Below are 16738 nucleotides of genomic sequence, written 5' to 3' on the forward strand. Positions count from 1 at the left end.
TGCCCTAATACTATACTCAACATAATGCACGCTCAACCCTCACTACTAGGGGACATCGCCTATCTCACAACTGATCCTACATCTCTGCACAACTCACACCTCCATGGAACTTCCATCAGCCCCTGGAGCGCTAGTGTATGCTAGCCGCACATAACGCTGGACCCGATAGACTTTTGAATATCCAATCCTACCCTAAGGTCGAATCAGACATTCTCAGGCTATAAGATCTGGACTATACACAGCCGTGATGTATATACTAAACATCTACAGTTATGATGTCAATTCCATATACAAGAAACCCTAGGCTAATAGGTATCATATACTCAGGCAAATCTATCATGCGATTCCTGAAGATCCCTAGCCTAGCACTAGCATGCTGTTCTAATATATCATAATATCAAATAATTGTATGGTATTTTGGGGTTTACTTACAGGCTCCGGCTGATCGTACCCTCTGCATCCTTCATCCTTTATTTCGAAAACCATTTTTAAAACTTTCCTTCCGAAAATCCCCTTGATTTGAGACTGGATTCACACGAGTGTTCCTCCAATTCACTCAAACCAAGGCTCTGATACCAACTTGTAACATCCAAAAATTTTACGCCAAATTTAAACTTTTTCAACCATAAATGAAAGTCAAATAGTATTGTTTACAAAAATGTTTTCAAATCAATATCCATCAGAGTGTCCCATAAACAGATCATAACATAAGGATGAGGAGCGGTACGGTCACGCCTTCGCCTTGCCACGATCTCCTGAAGTACCTGAAACAATAAACTGGAAACTGTAAGCCCGAGGGCTTAGTGAGCTACCCCCAAAATACCAATACCACACTGACAATGCCATATCAGTAACAATCAATCAATCAGTCAATCAACATGCATACTGGGCCATCGGCCTGACTGGACCGCCCTATGGGCCTACAGTCTATCTGAATCTATCCCCGGACCGCCCTACTGGGCCTGCAGTCTATCTGAATCTATCCCGAGCCTTCGGCATGACTGGTCCGCCACGTGGGCCTGCAGTCTCCCCGGACCGCTCATAGGGTATGTTGGCCTTCAGCACAAAGCAGGACCGCCTCAACCCAACCAACCGCAATACCCATGTGCGCATAACTATCATATACTGGCATATACAACATCAAACATATCTATCACACTGATCATCAATCATAGAACTCTCTCGTAACTAGAGTACCGACCTAGCAGGTCTCTAACATACCAATCCATACGGATCACAAACACATAACATACTGTCTACCCTGATTCTGATCTAGCAGATCCTAACCACGGGTAACATACCATAACAACAACAACTACAGGGCCGGACTTGGTGCCGTAGACCCTATCGATATAGTGAGGATAACTCACCTCGTAGATGTCGACTCGGAAGATAAACTCCAACTCTCGGATCACTTGACACAGGCTCCACCACCTATGATCATAGTACAATGTACTCATAAGTCCTTAACCTTATAAGGTATTCCACAACCCACTAGTCAACCCCTGATCAAAGTCAAAGTCCCCAGTCACGGTCAACAGCCCATGTTGACTCCAACTCGCCGAGTACTCTTGGCTGCTCGCTGAGTTCCTCGAAGTACAATCCACTCGCCGAGTCATCGGGGTGACTCGTCGAGTTCCTTCGATTCTCGTTCAAACTTAAAGGCCATCCGTCGAGTTCCCCCCCCCACCCCCGCAACTCGACAGACACACACGCATACAGATTCTAGGGAAAACTCATCCGACTCGCCGAGTTGTTCTTCAACTCGTCGAGTCTTATGGTGATCTTCATCGGACTCGCCGAGTTGTTCATCCAACTCGTCGAGTTCACGACTATCTTCATGTGACTCTCCGAGTCAACCTTGAGACTCGAGAGTCCATTCAGTCCTCTTTCCATACAGACTTGTTTTGAGCCATGCAGTGGCTCCAAATCACAGATCCAAGCTTCTAGGGCATGCTTTTCACGTAAAGTTGCAAACTTTACGTGCATGCATGGCTATTAAGGCTCTAAGAGGGACCTCAATCACAACCAATACATCAACTTTATGGTTCTAGAATCCAGGGAGGGTCCAGATCTGAAGTTACAACTTCAGATCTAGCCCATAGCTCATCTTTCCAACTTAACATCCCACCACAAACCCTAGAACTCAACCAATAGAAGAGATTTACACAGAAAAGGCGATTTGGTTACCTCCAGAAGATGGTAACTGAGATAAGAGCTGATTCCCACACTCCACTTGCTCCAATCTCCTTCTCCTCTAAGCCCCCTTCCTCCAAAGATCCTCTTTTCAAGCTTCAATCACACAATGGGCACACACACACACGAATTAGGGTTTTAAGGGCTCTCAAGGACTGCAAAGAGGCCAAAGGAGGCTGAGGCTCCTTTAAATAGGGGTGCAAACCCCGGGATTTAGGGTTTCATCTGCCAGCTCCTACTCGTCGAGTCCCAAGATGGACTCGTCGAGTAGGTCACTTAACACGCGATCCCACCCCGCTGCTACTCGACGAGTAGGCCAACCGACTCGTCGAGTAGAGCTTCATCCAATAACTCTTATTTAAACAATACCTGAGAATCGGGGCGTTACACCGAGAGTATGGACTGGGCATAGTCATATGTCATTGATTCGAGAGAATGGATTAGACATAGTCATCCGTCCCTAGTCCGAGAGTATGGATTGGGTATAATCATTTGTCATTGATCCGAGAGCATGGATTTGACATACCTAGTCCGGGAGTATGGATTAGGTAAAGCCATTTATTTTAGATCCGAGAGTATCGATTCGTATCATTGTGAGGATCGACGGGGTGGGGTAAAATTGCTTATATGAGGTGAAATTGTATATATTGTGAGTTCTAAAATATATATGATATAACATTGTGGGACTGAAATCCTTATGTACTCACCAGGTTTCCCAACCTGACCCACTCAGTTTATTTGTATCACAAGTGTCGATACGAAGCTACATTACACTGAGAGATTAACGGAGATGTAAATCATTAGTGTAAATGAATGTAAGGTCTGTTTATGCTTATGTTTCTGTATTGACGATGACATCCCAATGTTTTAATATAAATAAAATACATTTCTTCGGAAATGCTTTGATAATATTATTATCATGTTTTTTTCTGGGAACAAATTCCGCAATACTACTTTTCAAAATGGATACTCTGATTTTAAATAAACATAAATAAAATTTTTGAAATGACCGTGAATTTGGAGATGTCACATGACAGTTGGGAGGCAAGATCATTATGACATATAGCTTTTTCTGAAATCTAACAACCAAGTCAACGTGACCATTCTAGACACCTCTCCCCTAAGTAGATTAATCATTATTATGACTAGAATTACTGGAAAATCTAGCATTTATAGGTTCCTAACAATGATTATAATAATGATTATAAGTTATCCTAAAAGCCTAGTAAGCGTAGTTTCACTTACAAAGATTCCTAACGAAAGTTGGAAAAAGTCACGACCATGACCCCGATACCAAACACTTCTTTTTGCCCGACATTCTGCCACAGAGCCTAGCTAAATATGAGATTCTCCAGAGCTTGGAAAAACTCCTTAAAATCGAAACTAGAGAGAAACATAGAGAAGGATCAGTGTGAGTGAAAGAACGAGGCAAACGAGGGTATTTATAGCGAATTTCGGAAGGCGCACCGTGCACATGGTCGGATGCGTGTCGCGCACCTGGTCAGGGGTGCTGACATGGCGTTATTGTTGGGTTATGAGCATTCTAACACTCCTAAGTGTACATGCAACCCTAAATACCTTGGATCTATGTTTTCTCTATTATACATACAATTATGAACATCCAAGGTATTATCCTAATCTAGCATACAAAATAATAAATATAACAAGATAGAATACATACCTCTTTGATGTAGAATGTCTTCATGAAGCTTGAGTGCCTAATGCCCCAAGTGTGACACCTCAAATGGTTCACACAACACCAAATACACTTGGAATAACTTGAGAGAAACTTGAACACTCCTTGAAATCGTCTAGCCCTCACACTCACACATTAGTGCCCGATTTCTTGAGCCATGGGATTCTTTTATATGGTGGCTATTAGGGTTACACCATGTAACTCATAGCTTTACCCATTCCTTATGCTCCATGGATTTTAACCTCCATGGAGTATCCATGGGTCACCCCATGGACTTAGTCCAACATAAGGAATCTTGGATCACAAGCCCACATATATAAGAATGAATGATTTACACAATCAACCCATATATTTAATTAGTCTCTTTTTGATCACTTAATTAATTACAAATTAATTCTTGATCAATACTAATTAAATAACCTTATTAATATATTAGAACTTATAATATATTAACCAACCTTAAGTGTTATTTCTCTCATTATAGTCTATCCAAATGCATGATGCCATGCAACCCAAATGGACCATGCCGGGTCGGGTCAAGTCTTACCAATTATAGTTATGGACTTAGACATTAATCCAATAGTCTCCCACTTTGATAAGTCTAAAACTATTATTGCGTATGACTTCAGGAACCGATCAGCAATCATAGCTCTCAAAAGCTTCTGTCGAACTCTGACCTTGTCGATGAACTCTGACCTTTGTCAATGACTTGTCCATTAGATAAGGGATCATATATTCCTCCATTCTAGATATCATATGGACTGAGACATGGATTATCAATCATTCTCTCTGTCCATTTGTTGTTTCCCGATTTCCGATTCATGATGACTGACTGATTGAACAAATCAAATCAGTCCTGGCTTGGCCAAGCACTCACATGTATCATCTTTAAATCATCGAGGGGCCCACAGATATCGCTTTTATCCCGAAGGTAAAAGGAATGGATAAACTTCGACTCATATGGCTTGTTCTACTACTTGTTGAATCATACACAAAGGCACGTTTTATAACATCGAGTTACCAATGCGTTTTCGTGCAATCAATGTATAACCAACTCATAGTAACAACTCATATCTCTAGGTTTGAAGAATATAAGATATTATCGTCTCATGATCACTCGTGATAAAATCCATGAAGTGATTCAAATGAGCGCGGGTTGAATCCAATACTCAGAACTTATGAGCACTCATGAGTGTTGTAGCACCACTTTGTCCACCAACTTGGACCTCTACAAACCAACACATGACAGTCTTGATTCATATCTACTTCCAACATATGACCGACTGTGGGTGGTTTGAATAACTTAATCATTCAGGAAGAGCGACTAAGTTATTCTGGAAGTCAAAACATGCAAAGTGAAACACAAGAATAAATGAATCAAATATGGTATCAAACCCTATGAATATAAATAAACACTTTTATTTATCACCATACTGATTACTCATTATTCATTGTTTCGGTTTTATCAACTTTATACTTGAATTTAAAACAATAGTTGTCCCATGCTCCAAGCATGTACACTATGTTTTCTAAACACTAGTCATGCCATACACCAAGTATGCATACTATGTTTGTCTATGATCTTTACTTTGTAAAATAGATCAATTGAACATCACTCCAATGATCCTTTTTTCACAGTCCCAAATCCTTACTGCAAATGCAAGAATTCCAAATTCATGCCATTTACTAAAATCTGTTAGATTCTAAACTTATATGCATTGATCCTCTTAATGATTATGCACAAAGTCAGAAAGACTTGACAACAATCATTACAGAGCATTCCAAAGGAGATCAGCTCCTTGGAAACATCCTTCTTTCATTAAGTTTCCTAATCTTACACAGATTGAATAATTTCTAACTTTGAAACATTTCCATATTCCATTTTGATTATCACTTCTGAACAAGAGTTGCCTCCTTACAGATTATGTCAATATGGTCCTTCCAGAATTAACATTATACTTCCAACTGTCCTTGAGCAACCAATCTTTGGTAAACCTTAGATTGTCCTCGACAATTGCTTAATCATTTTAGTCATATCCAATTCTAGACCTTTTCCCTTCATAATGCCCCAGGCATTTGGAAAATTTTAGAAAGGATGAATATAGCACATGTAATCAATCCTATATCCGAAGCATATGGGACACGATTCATGATGTCTCACATAAAGACTAAACCAGTCTTTTGCTATAATATTTCCATTTCAATTTGCCAAGTTCTCAAAATTCAGATTATGAAAAGGGATGCCGTAATCATAATCGAATTTTAGAACGCAAATAATGGACCCATATATAGAATTTCCTTATGTTGAGCCATTCCAACATGAAATTCATATATATATCCTTGATTAAATACGATTAAAATCTCAATCTAAGCTTTTTAGAATTGAAATGAAGTATAATTTCCTCTCCCTTAATTATAGCAAAACAACTTTTTCAACCCCTGCAACCTCACGAATTGAAACTTTTGTTTTCTATAATTAACATTGCTAACTTGCGACCTTTGTCATAATTATCATGCTCCCACTAACATGATGATTATTAGCATAACACTTATGCTCCCACTAGCTTTGACATGTACTCAGAAATCAGCTGACTTTCTTACCAAAGTTCAGATTTCTGATACTAGATTGTTTTGATAAAACTTTATCAAAATCATACACCTCTCTTAGATAGCTCGCATGTGTGTCTAAACAATTTTAGAACTATGAAAAGGGATGCCGTAATCATAGTCTCAATTGTTTAGACCTTTGCCACTTCTCACAAGTCCATGTTAGTGTGCCGGTAAACCACACACGCTCCACTAACGACTTTGAGAATGCAAATATCACAATTGCTATCTAGCTAAAATCTACTTAGTGAAAGTGTTTCCTCACCATCATTTTCATGAATCGGAGAGAAGCCTTATGACACTTAGATTTAATAGTGTATGTGTTCTTATCCATGTGAATTTGTCAAAACCATAATCACAAGACAAGGTTAGTGACAAATCCAAACTCATATTGATTAAACTTGTGCAATCTTAAATTCTTGCCATTTGGCAGCTCAGGTGCCTGCCATTGCTTCCAAGTAGTTGTGCAACCAATTGAGAACTCTCAGAACTCCTATGCAAAGCCAACCTGAATAGGCACAAAATTTTCAACACGATAGGTTATAAACCTCAAGTCGTGTGCTAGTGAAGGACTTTAGGTTTTATTCTTGATTAAGTCTTGAAACTTTCAAGAGCTTTAAGACTCCCACTGTCCTCTTGACATATAAGACTCCCTTGTCAAATATTTAAGAGATAGTGCGGATTCTTTATCAAGACTAACACTTTACACAATTGGCCTAAGTTGGTCTCTGTTTTATCCAAAACATCACAACTTACCAATTTCAAATGTACAAGAGTAGATAACCTTTTACTCTTACATTTGACTAGTGTTAACAAACCCTCTTTAAGATATGTCACTCAAGTTACAATCTTGGAGTATGACTCTAAGAATTGTTTTGGAACGAAGTATGACTCATCTTTTTGATTTAACCATTTCAACAATTCATGACTCCTCTTCTTGACTTTAGAGGACCAATTGTGATATGGTATCTTAATCATTAAGATGATCATAAACATGATACTAAAGTACTCTCCCATCTTTTCAGATTTGAGAAACTTTTATCTTTCTGCCATACTTTGATTCTTCTTATTCGTTCTGTCTCACATTGAAACTTCTCCAATGCTACAGACTTATACTTAAACTTATAAGTATAACCATATTTACTGAACTTAAGTAAATCATGACGAATAGTCTTCTTGATCTTTTGTGGTGGACTTGACCAGTGCACAAGAATGTGTACTCGATCCCTTAGTCCTTTCCTTATTCACATAAGGAATTAGTCTTAATTTTCCAAGCTGAAAGTTCTCATTCATCATACTATACAACTTGCATGATTCCAAGTTTCGGTCCAATTGAACCTTGGGTGATAAGAATCTTTCCTTATTTGGTAATATTAGACACTACCACAACCGAAAGAATCAAATCCATTTTTCCAATATTGCTATCAATGGAATCTTATAAGCAACAACTTTTCACAAATGCCATTGTAAGGATACTTAAAATAAATAAAATCAAAACCTTTTTTCTTTTATTTTAAAACTTTGCGGAAAAACTTATCCTTACAATCCATATGAAAACCTTGTTGTTATCTATTCCTAAGCAATATAAATATCATAACTCTTAAGTAATAGCCCAAAATTCTGATCACCGAACCATGCGATTGAAATCCATCTTCGCGATCAGAATCAGCATGTACTTAATAGAGTTAGACAATAGACTTTACCTGAAGTAGAGCCAAACTTATTGACTTTAACATCCTTAGGTAAATTTGGCAGCTTCATAACCAATGCCCCTTCCTTTGGCAATAGTTACCTATGGATCCTTGATAATGGGACTATCTCAGACTTCGCCTCTCTCTTTACCATTGGGTCAACAGAGTTAACTATGGCCGATCCCTTTCCATTGGGAAGAGAGAGCTTTACTGGATATCCAATGACATCATTGTCAATGTCCATAGCATTTTAGAAAGTTGATCTTAGCAAATAGATAAGATCATTAAGGGTCTTGTCTTAGTCTGTTTCATAGGATTCCCAAAAGAACTCACTATGTGACTTAGAAAGTAGTTGAGCCACCAACGTTCTCAAGACTTTGACACCCAACTCTCCTGGCTTGTCAATATGTGACTACATCTCCAAGATATGATCACACCTAGACCTTGCCTTGCCACTAGGGCTTGAGTGACCTTAAACTTTTTAGGAACTTGTGGGTTAGGGAGAATAATTGGAGGAGGTGAAAGAAGTATGATATCCATGGGACATCATCTTCATTTAGGAAAGCTTGTTTCAAGAGATTTGGGAAGATCATAAATGTCTAGACCAGACATCTTTTTGGGAGATATTCAAGATAGTTGATTTAAAGTCCTTAATATGACACCCAATATGAAATATTAAGGCTAGGACCCAACAAACTATTTTATAACTTAGAAGAGGGATGCCGTAATCCAAGCTATAAAATATTTGAAGGTAGGTGAATGACGATTCACCAATTTCCACCATGAAAAACGAAATAATTTATTAGGTTTTAATTGGATTTGAAAGTCCTAGATCTTTGAGATTCATTGAACTGTTCAAAGGCATGTTTCAATCTTGAGTGTGCCCTTCAGGTTTTGTGACTGGGATGCCGAGGATCACAAAACAAGGTGTGAATAACCATGCAAATATACTTGGTACCCTTAATATTTACCCCTTAATCAGTGTGCCGGTTAACCACACACACTCCACCGATACTATGATAAATATTAAGTTACCCTTTGCCTACCTTGTTAAGTCCAGGTTAGTGTGCCGGTTAACCACACACGCTCCACTAACAACTTAAGCAAAGTGCAAAGTGTAATTTCATGGGTTAGCACCAAATTCACATTTTCCTAAGTAACTAAGATTGGGTATTAATAAGAGTTTAGTTACTTATTATTTATCATTAATACTTTTAATGAAAGGAGAATTATAGTCCTTGTCCTACCCGTTCGGCTAATGACCCTTCCACCAGTCAAGGAAGCGGTGGGTGAGAGTGGACACCCATTAAACTGCCATTTTATAGGCAGTAACCTTATACCCCCCTTATAGACCGGCTTCGTGAATGAGGCCTACTAACGGTAAGACTGACTTTACTCTTATACATATATATAAATATTATTAACTTATAATATTATAAAGTATAAGGGTTGAATTTTAACTTTTAAAATTCTAAGGGCTAACTTGGAATTAAAGTATTCATAAGTGAAAACTTTTCAAATTCCAAAACTTGAGGGCAAGTTTTGAAACTATTCAAAACTAATTAATTCCATAACTTATGAGTTTAAAGTAGTTTTAATTAAAAAAAAAAACTCTTCAAGTTCCATAACTTGAGGACAAGTTATGGAAGACTTTAAACTAATTAATAAAAAAAATAACCTTTTTTTTATTGTAACTTATGGAACTAATTAAGGTTACACTTTTTTTTTTAAATTTAATGAAGAGACTCTTCATTTTGTAACCTTTGCCAACTTTTATGAGTTTTATGATTCTTAAATGTGACCTTTCATATAACTTGAGGACAAGTTACAAAAACACACTTTGGAATCAACTCTTAGATTAAAATGGATTGAAAACAACTATTTCACACAACTTTTCTATTAATCTAAGAACCTCATAAGAACAAGATAATACAAATCATCAATCTTCAAGAAATTAGCATGAACATACAAACTAATACAAATCTTGAAATTATGACAATTATCTTAGAAATTGGATTAGCATGAACATTACCACATCAAAAACAAGTTTATAAGTCCAAAAACATCTTAGGGTAATGTTCCTAGTCCAATTCCAGCCAAAACAATCGAATATATGCATCCAACTCGATTTTTCAGCTACTTTTGCAAGTATAACAAGAAAACAAGCCTAGGCTCTGATACCACTGTTGGGTTATGAGCATTCTAACACTCCTAAGTGTACATGCAACCCTAAATACCTTGGATCTATGTTTTCTCTATTATACATACAATTATGAACATCCAAGGTATTATCCTAATCTAGCATACAAAATAATAAATATAACAAGATAGAATACATACCTCTTTGATGTAGAATGTCTTCATGAAGCTTGAGTGCGTAGTGCCCCCAAGTGTGTCACCTCAAATGGTTCACACAACACCAAATACACTTGGAATAACTTGAGAGAAACTTGAACACTCCTTGAAATCGTCTAGCCCTCACACTCACACATTAGTGCCCGATTTCTTGAGCCATGGGATTCTTTTATATGGTGGCTATTAGGGTTACACCATGTAACTCATAACTTTACCCATTCCTTATGCTCCATGGATTTTAACCTCCATGGAGTATCCATGGGTCACCTCATGGACTTAGTCCAACATAAGGAATCTTGGATTACAAGGCCACATATATAAGAATGAATGATTTACACAATCAACTCATATATTTAATTAGTCTCCTTTTGATTACTTAATTAATTCCAAATTAATTCTTGATCAATACTAATTAAATAACCTTATTAATATATTAGAACTTATAATATATTAACCAACCTTAAGTGTTATTTCTCTCATTATAGTCTATCCAAATGCATGATGCCATGCAACCCAAATGGACCATGCCGGGTCGGGTCAAGTCTTACCAATTATAGTTATGGACTTAGACATTAATCCAACAGTTATCTGGGTGGTGACATGTTGCGCGATCTTATGGTATGTTAGAGGCACGCCGTGCACCTAATCGACGCTCGCACCTGGGCGCGAAATTTTATAAATCTTTAAAAATCTGTATCTTCTTCATATGATCTCCGCTTTCGACATATTTTATATCCACACATAGCTATCGACAAGATCTAACTTTCGTTTAGACTCTGTTGGGTAATTTTTACTTTACTTTTAAAGTTATATTTTTACAGGCTTACACTGTTAAAGTCTGTGTAAAAATCATAACTCTCTCATACGATATCCATTCTCGATTATTTTCATATCGACGAATAGGTATTGACGAGATATTCAACTCTCTTTTAGATTGATTTTCCTAACAATCGACTGATTAAATTTTAAGTTTCTGTGTCGTACACTGCTATGCTGAAACTTCGAAAAATCATAACTTCCTCTCACGAAGTCGGATTTGGGTGTTCTTTATATGTACATGTTCACTTTTACAAATACTAGGACTTTTTTTAGAGTACTATGGATAATGTTCTATTTTGAATTTATAAATGACCGATTTTTATTAAGTTCTACTGTAGAGTGAAAATAGGGTGTTACATTCCCCTTTCTATTAGAACAACTTGAAAACATTAAAATTTAAAGAGTAATCATAAAACTTAGTGAGTTCCCTAAGATACCAGATACCCTTATGATTGCTATGATATAACTATAGTCTTACACCCACTTTTGTTTCTACAATCCAAATGTAGTCTTGCCTGCTATGGTCCAACCATATTCTTAAGTGATATGGTGCAACTATAGTCTTTTATGCAAATGTTATGGTCCAACCATAGTCTCTCATACAACTGTTGTGATCTAACCATAGTCTTTTATAAAATTGCTATGGTCCAACCATAGTCTTTCATACAGAAGTCACAAATACAACCTATCAATCCAATACATCTAATGTCACATATAGTATAGTGTAACATCCGGTTTCGGGAAGTTTTATTTTTCGGAATGGGGGACTTTAATTTAGTCGAGAGTAGCTATTGGGATTCAAAAGGATAAAGTTTGGACCTTATTATATGTTGATAATGTTGGTTTAAGTGATTTAATCCACTGGATTGTGTATTGGAACTATAAAGGGGTAAAATAGGAAAAAGTGTTATTCTAGACTTTTTACATGGATTAATAAATTCAATTCGGTATGCTTTAAGTTAAAAGTAATTGGATAGAACTATAGGTTTTTTCAATACCTTCGTGTAAAAATAAAGATCACTGAAATCAGGTTCAGAACGAAGAAGTTATGATTGTTTGAAGTTAAAGCTGAAAACTGAAAATCTGGAATTTATCTAAGAAGCGTGGAGCGACCTTTAATGAGTGTGGGGCGTCTCTGGCCCAATGGGTTGCGTATTTTTAAGGTTTGTTAGAGTATTTAAAAGTCAATAACCTTATAGCTCATCATTTTCAGGCTCCACCTCCTCTAGAACATCTTTAATGAAACCCTAGCCTCCATTAAAGCGTTTGGAGCTCATCCTCTCTCATAAATTCATTTTGGTGCTCCTTTTTTCTCCTATGGTGTTTTTGGGTTATGATGCATGAAATCGTGGGTAAGGAAGGATGAATCTTGAAGATTTCAGCCTTCTTAACACCTTTAGACCTTAGTAAACTCTAAATTTTCAAGCTTTATTATGTTTCCTCCATAGATCTAAGAGTTTGTTGGGTTTTTGGTCCATTTTAATAAGTTTTGGTCCCTTTGTGGCTTATTCTGTTGATTTGGAAAATCTCTTGTGCTTTTGACTGATGTTTGGGATGTTATATGGTCATTTTATGGAGTTAAGAGTGTATGCAAGAGTTCTCTTTACTCCATGCATAAAGAAATAAGAGTTTTTGGTCATTTCTCAACTTAGGGTTTCAGATTTTGGAAGTTTGTAGCTTTATAATGGATAAAGTTGGAAATTTTATTCATTTAGACATCATGTTGATTCAGATATGAAAGTAGAAGGTTTGGTATTATTAGATTAAGTCAATAAAGATGCATTCTTAGACTTTTTGAAACTTAAAATTTGGATCTTGCTTTTTTGGAATGTCTTAATGGGTAAAGTTGGAAACTTTATCCATTAAGACATTGGTGAGGACCAGATCAGGAAGTTTGGGGTTTTGACTTAATGGATTAAGTCTTTTCACTTTGTGAAGAAGACATGAACGCGACACGCCCTTCCCTGGCGCGACACGATTTTTTGGGTTTTCCGAGTCAGGTCTATTTTAGCCAAGATACTCGATTATTTTTTCCGGTGGGCGCGGGGCACCCATATAGAGCGTGATACACCCAGTTGACCAATGGTTGACTTTTTGACCAATGTGACTTTTGGTCAAACTTGGGTAGGATTGAGTATCTGGCTAAGGACTAGTCTCATTTTGGAAATAGGTATCATGTGTTAGCTGTTTTGTTGCTGAGATTTTCGGTGAGCTTTTATTGTTTAGCTCAAATGAGTATTCTTACTGTATTACTTATATCATGTACTGTATTTGAGTTGCTTATAACTCAGGGCTACTGATAGCCCACAGGGTTGCTGATAACCCACATTTGTTAGAGTTGCTGACAACTCAGGGTTGTTGATAACCCATAGGGTTGTTGATAACCTATAGCTGTTAGAGTTGCTGATAACTCAGGGTTGCTAATAACCCATAGTTGTTATATATGTTTAGCTGTATTGTGTTATATGTGATATTTTAGGGAACTTACTAAGCTTCGTGATTACAATTGTGGATTAAATGTTTTTTCATGTACTTATCGATTCGTGGGAAGGAGAAGGCGAGAATGTACACATGCATTAGTAGATTTATGATTCGAGATTTCGCGTTGCTTTTCTTTATAAATCTGATTTTGAATCTATGTTGAGAGAAAGATATTTTGATGACATTGGCTTTTATGAAAATGGCTTTTATTTCCTTTAAAATTTGAAAAAAAATTACTATGGTTTTTGGGATGTTACATATAGTAAGAAAATTCACTTGATGCTAACAACTGCAATCTCACAAGTACAACTCCTCGAATCAGCTAACACAAACTACATAAAACCAAACATAGGTCTAAGATCGAACCTCCAACTATAACTAAAAACTATCATGGTTTGACCAAAAGTCAAACAGGTCAAAATGCCAACGGTCAACAGTCAACAATCAATGCATCGCGGCCCAGCTCCAAGTCGTGTCGCAGTTACTAAGTGACAAAACAGTCGTGGAGTCCATTCAACCTACACGTCGCGACCTATCCTGGTCGTTTCGTAATTTTCAGTCAGATTCCAATCTTTTCATTAAGCACTTAATCCCTTTAGGCTAAAACTCAAACTTTCAAGATCATTTTTAAGCACCACAATGGGTCTAGAAGACCCCAAAATACAACCTTTAGAGCTGAAATTTTTCCAACTCCACTTTAGCATCATGAATGGACCCAAAACAACATTCAAACCTTAGATATATTAATCAAAATGCATAAAGCTTGGAACTTGAATACTTACAAATGTCCAAAATATGCTTAGAAGGTTGAAATGCTTCTGGATCTAGCTTCTTAACTGACACCACTAACTATTTGCTTCCTTACCAAGAATCACCAAAAATGAACTAACTCATAAAGTAGAAGGAAAATAGGGATATGGTTTCTTGCTCTAGATTGCAGGGGGGGGGGGTGGAGGTTGATGAATGACAAAACCCTAGGAGGTAGTGCCCTTAAATAGGGCTCAAAGCCCGAGAATTAGGGTTTGGGTTGATTGCGGTCAATACATGTCACATAATGGCTTTATAATGTGGTATGCATCGTAATCACCAAGCCTTCACGCTCTAACCCTCCCAAAATCCTTGCAAAACATAACTTAAAGGAAAAATCAACTTGATAAACAACATGCCGAAAACTAGGCGTTACATCTTCTAGTGAGGTTTTCAGCTTCATGATTGCATTTTGAAAGTTTTTTAGTTGTTAAAGTTTTTCGATTGTTGACTTGATAGCAATAGAATTTGGTTTTAACATGGTTCTAGCACCGAATTATTCTTACCACTCCTAATCTATAAAATGGTCTATATGGGATCTGTTTCGGTGCTAAAGTTTGTCTATGAAAAACAGTATTGACTAGTTCGATCCAAGGCCACGTTCATTCCTACTAACGGTCTTTCTCCACACAATTATTGCATGCATGGCATTTCCTCAAACCCTTTCATAAGCTTCCCATGTACCAACTCTCCAGCTGCTTAGCTTTAATTTTTTATAACTAATTAAACCTCTCACTTAGATTTTCTAACCTAAGTTTTGTAACGTGATAGCCGGTATAAATTTGAATATATTGTTGAGACTGTCTCATTTTTATTATATATAATAATATAAAATAAAATGGTTTCAATAAAAAATATATTAAACATGACATTTTTCGGTCAAAAAATTTGTTTTTATAGTATTGTACGTTTTTGTATTCCATACTGCTAAAATATGAGTAACTATGAATGTTCGAAGTCATGAATTAAATAAATTGTACGCTATTCTCCTTACCCTAGATATTGTTTGATCTAAAAGCTAATCGTAATGATCATGTTCAACGAAAAGTGTTCGTAATTTTTTTCAATACAAAATGTCATCAAAATAGAGATTTTTTACAATTTTTTTCCAAATTTTTTTACGTATTCACTTCCATACATGTAGGGTTGTAATAGCATGTAGTTTTTTTTCTTTTACATTTTTGTTTTTAAAAACTAGAAATATACTCTTATTTATAATTAAACCTAATCTTACTATAAATTAGAACATTACCTCCGTTGTTAATTATTGTAAAGCTTGTTTGACAAATTTTTATTGAAGTGGAAGGTGCTATCACTAGTTACATTGCATTTTCATTGAACATTACCTCATATATGTATTTTTTTTATGTCTTTCACTTTAACTGGAAATATACTTATTTTAATTTTTAAGTTAATAGGAATTTACAAAAATAGCCTAATTTCTTAATGATTTAGCCAAAAATTTGGGATTATCAAAAAGTAGCCAGCGAAACTGCATTTGAGGGAAACACGCCCACAATTTTGTTAAATGGTCTGCGGTTACGCCTTGTGATATGCGATTTGGCCCATTTTCGGCCCATAGTTAGCCCAATAGTGTGTAGGCATAAAAAGTCATATTTTTATAATTTTTGTAACATTCATAAAATTCATAAACATTTTAAACTTTTTAAACAACCCAAAAACCATCATTGTTTACATCTTGTTTTCAAAATAAGTTCAATATCAAAGAAATCCCAAATTCATAAAGTAAAACATGAGGAGGTGCACGATCACGCATTCGTCTTCCTGCGATCCTCTGAGTTACCTGAAACATAATCCAAAACTATAAGTTCAAAGCTTAGTGAGTTCCCCCCAAAATACCAATACATAACAAATAGAAAAAATACAAAACAACATACTATGGGCCCAATCAACCACCGGGTTGGAATACCCTTGGCCCTTCAACCATCGGGTTGGAATGCCAACACACTATGGGTCCAATCAACCATCGGGTTGCAATACCCAGCCCCCCAACCATCGGGTTAGAATGCCAACATACTATGGGCACAATCATCCTCGAGATGGAATACCCTAGGCCCTCAACCAT

The sequence above is a fragment of the Lactuca virosa genome, chromosome 2 (assembly GCF_052849685.1).
Source record: "Lactuca virosa cultivar CGN04683 chromosome 2, Lactuca_virosa_CGN04683_v6, whole genome shotgun sequence".
Taxonomy (NCBI): Eukaryota; Viridiplantae; Streptophyta; class Magnoliopsida; order Asterales; family Asteraceae; genus Lactuca; species Lactuca virosa.